Here is a 4,740-nt window from a genome sequence, read left to right on the forward strand (position 1 = left end):
AGAGAGAAAAACAACCCAAAAGAAAAGTGAGCAAAGATATAGGCAGGCAAGTCAGAAAATAAGTAAAGTGTACGGCCTATAAATAGATGAGGGGGTGCTTAATATCACTAACACTCAAGAAAATGAAAATGGAAATAATAATGAGCTACCCTTTTCACTATCACATTGCCAAAAATTCCGATATCTAAAAATATGACACTTGGAAACTAATATGGGGAAATGGTACTTTTCTACTTTGCAGATGGGCATGAACATTGGTACACCCACTTTGAAAAGTAATTTGATATGATCTTTTCAATGTATATACATGAACATACACAAACGTCAGAAGCTCCCTTTCTGAAAATTTGCCCCAGAGAAAAGTATTATGTAGTAAAAATCAGAAAACAACTAAAAAATCCAAGGATCATTTGGGGTGCCTGGGTGGCTCAGTGGGTTGGGTCTCTGCCTTCAGCTCAGGTCACGAACTCAGGGTCTTGGGATCGAGCCCTGCATGGGGCTCTCTGCTCAGCGGGGAGCCTGCTTCCCCCTCTCTCTGCCTGCCTCTCTGCCTACTTGTGATCCCTCTCTCTCTGTCAAATAAATTAATAAAATCTTTTAAAAAAATCTGAGGATCATTCAATAACTAACTAAAATGTGATACGGTCATACAGTGGACTACTATAGAGCGTACCATTAAATACTATGAAAATACTGTTATAAAGGATGAACTAAATCTACTTGTGTTAACATGGAGAGAATTTTTTTTTTAATGTATTTGTGGAACCTTTGCTTCCTGCCAAGACAGAGTAGCAGAGACTGACTCTCCCTCTTCCTGACTTAATGACAGGAAATCCAAACAAAATATACAAAATTGTGGGTTTTAATAGGTGAAGAAAGAAAGTACACATGAGCATCTCAATCGAGGCAGAAAAAGCATGTGACAGATTTGAACACCCTTTCAAGACACAAACTCTTAATGTGGTAAGAGTAGAGGGTGTTTCCCGAACATGATGAGGGCCATTAATGAAAACCCACAGTGAACACCATGCTCAGGGATGAAGATGGAGAGCTTTTCCCCTGAGATGAAGAACAAGACAATTGTCTGCTTTCACCACTTCTATTCAAGGTAGTACCAGAAGTTCTAGCCAGAATAATGAGGCAAGAAAAGAAATAAAAGAAATAAAAAGAAATTCCCACATTGGAAAGGAAAAAATAAAATTATCTGTTCACAGATGATCTTATTGGCAGAAAACCCTAAAGAATAAAAACAAACACATGCAAACTATTAAGTTTAATAAGCAAATGTAACAAAATTGCAGGATACAAAATTAACATGCAAAAATCTATCTGTTGTTCTTTTTTTACACTAAAATTAAGCAATCTGAAAAGAAAATTTAAAAAAACATTCTGCCCATTCACAATAGCATCAAAAAGAAATGATCTGGAATAAATTTAACCAAGGAGGTAACTTTTACAAAACACACACACACACACACACACACACCAACAACAGCCACAAAACAAAACCCCCAACTACAAAACATTACTGAAAGAAATTAAAGATCTAAAGAAAGGAAAATATGTCTCGGTTAATGGAGGAGAAGACTTGATTTGTTAAGATGAAAATACTGCCCGAAGTAATACACAGATTCAATGAAATCCTTATAAAAATCCCAATGGCATTTTTTTCAGAAATAGAAAAATCTACATTAAAATTCATATTGAATTTCAGGGGACCCTGAAAAGTCAAAGCAGTATTTTTGGGGCATATTAGAAACCTCACACTTCCTAATTTCAACACTTACTGCAAAGTCATGGTAATCAAAACAATATGGTGCTGGCAAAAATATACACATGTAAACCAGTGGAATAGAAGAGAGCCCAGGAATACCCCCTCCCATGTAGGGTCTATTGATTTTGGCAATGCTGCCAAGACCTTTCAATGGGGAAAGGACAATCTTTTCTACAAATGCTGCTGAGAAAACTAGATATCCACATGCAAAATGCAAAGCTGGAACCTTATACATACCATATGCAAAAATTAACTCCAACAGATAAAGACCTAAATTCAAGAGCAAAGAGTATAAAACTCTTAGTGGAAGACAGAAGGGAAAATCTTCATTACCTTGGATTTCACAATGATTTCTTAAATATGACACTAAAATGACACAGGAAACAAAGGAAAAGTAGATACATTAGATGTCACTAGAAGTAAAAACTTTCATGCAGCAAGGACACCATCAAAAGAACAACAACAACAAAAAACCCAGAATGGGAGAAAATATCTCCAAGTCATATATCTGATGAAGACTTAATATTCAAAAAATAGAAAAGCTCTTACAAGTCAACAACAAAAAAGTAAACAACCCAATTAGAAAATGGGCAAGGGACTTGAATAGATAGGTTTCGAAGATGACAGATCCATAAAAAGAAGCTCGGCCTCATTAATCATTTGGAAAATACAAATCAAAACCACAGTGGCTTATAATTTCACACCCACCAGGATGGCCATTATTTTAAATAACTGAAAACAATACCCATTGTTGAGGTAGAAATGCTAAATGGTCCATCTGCTGTGGGAGACAGTTTGGCAGTTTCTCAAAAGGTTAAACAATAAAAAAAAAATGGGTAAACAATTTTACTCTTAGGCATATAGACAGAAGAATTGTAAAGCAGGAACTTCAACAATACGTACAGACCAAGGTTCATAGGGGCATTATTCACCATAGCCAAAAGTGGAAGTAACCCGTGTCCATCGACAGATGAATGGATAAACATGTTGAGGCATGTACCTACAATGGAATATGACTCAGCCACAGGAAGGAATGAAGCTGTCACTTATGTTCCAACATGGAAGATCCTTGAACATATTCTGCTAAGTGAAAGAAGCCAGACACAAGAAGACAAAGACTGCATAATGCCACTTGGATGAGAGATCTAGAGTAGCCAAATGCATAGACACAGAAAGTAGAATCGAGGTTACCAGATCTGGGGGAAAGAAGAGTTGTTACTTAATGGGCACAGAGTTTCTGTTTGAGATGATGAAAAGTTCTGGAAATAAATAGGAATGCTGCTTGCACAACATTATGAATAGCTAATACTTCAGGACTTAAGCCACTGAAATGTACACCATTTAGGCTACAACAGTGAGTTTTATGTTGTGTGTATTGTACCAACATTTTTAAAATGAAAAAATTAATTGATTAGTTAAACAAAATCAGTAGTAATATATCGTGGGATCTGTGGCATATAGAGAAGTAAAAAGTAAGAAAACAAGAACAAAAATGAAAATAGAAGAAAACCAAAGTGTATGTTTATACAGTTTCTATGCTGTGTGAAACAATGTAATATAGTTTGAAGGTACACTGTAGTAAGTTAAAGATATGCATTGGAAATTCTTGAACTCTTACATCAAACAATAAAACAAAGAGACAGTTCGTCAGCCAATACCAGAGACAAAATCGATCATATAAAAACTGGTTAATCAAAAAAGAAAAGAAGAAAAGGAAAGGAAGAAAAATGAAACAAAGCGCAGATAGGACAAATAAAGAGAACATAGTAGAACCATAGAAGTAAATCCGACAATGTGAATAAATAAATTAAATGTAAAGGAACTAATCACCCCAATAAAAGAGATCATCAGATTGAAAGACAAATGAAGACCCAGCTACATTCTACCTACAAGAAATTCATTTTATTTTATTTTATTTTTAAGTAGCTCCACACCCAGCATGAAACCCAATGTGAGGCCTGAACTCAAGATCCTGAGATCAAGAGTTGGATGCTCAACCAGCTGAGCCATCCAGGTGCCCCATGAAACCCATTTTAGAGCCACCTGGGTGGCTCAGTGAGTTAAGTGTTTGCCTTCCACTCAGGTCATGATCCTAAAGTCCTGAGATCTAGTCCTGCACTGGGCTCCTTGCTCAGCAGAAAGCCTGCTTCTCCCTCTGCCTGCTGCTCCCCCTGCTTGTGTTCGTTCTCTCTTTCTGTCAAATAAATAAATAAAATAAAATAAATTTTCATTTTAAACATAAAGCCCAAATAGGTTAAAAGGTAAACAATGGAAGCCACAAACTACACATGTATTAGTATGGTTAAAATTTAAAAGCTGACAAAACTAAGTGCAGACAAAGATACAGAACAACTCGAACCTTTGCATATTTCCAGTGAAGATGTAAAATAGTACAACCACGTTGAAAAAGAGCTTAGCAGTTTTCTTTTAAAGTTCAGTGTACATCAGTCCAACTCTAGGTATTTATCCAAGTCAATTGACCACTTCTGTCCCCCTGTACACAAATGTGGACAGCACCTTATTCATAATCACCCAAAACTGGAAAAGACCCAGATGTCCTTCAACAGATGTTGGTAAACAAATTATAGTATATTCACACAATGGGACATTGCTTCTCAATAAAATGGGACAGCCTAGTTCATGCAACCATATGGATGAATCTTAAATCTACTTTAATGGGTGAATAAAAGAATCCAAATACAAAAGGCTACATACTCTATTATTCCATTTACATGACATACTAAGGAGAGAAACTACAGAACCAGAAAGCAGTTCAGTAATCCCCAAGGGTTGGGGATGAGAGAAGAGTCTGACAACAGAGGGGCAGAATAAGGGAATGGGGATGGATCCAGGAACGGTCCAGCATAATAATGTGAGATACATGACTCCAGGCATGTCAGAACCCATAGAACTATACACCTCAAGGGGTGAATTTTACTATATGCAAATATTTTTTATATATTTTT

This window comes from Mustela erminea, chromosome 11 (assembly GCF_009829155.1).
Source record: "Mustela erminea isolate mMusErm1 chromosome 11, mMusErm1.Pri, whole genome shotgun sequence".
Lineage (NCBI taxonomy): Eukaryota > Metazoa > Chordata > Mammalia > Carnivora > Mustelidae > Mustela > Mustela erminea.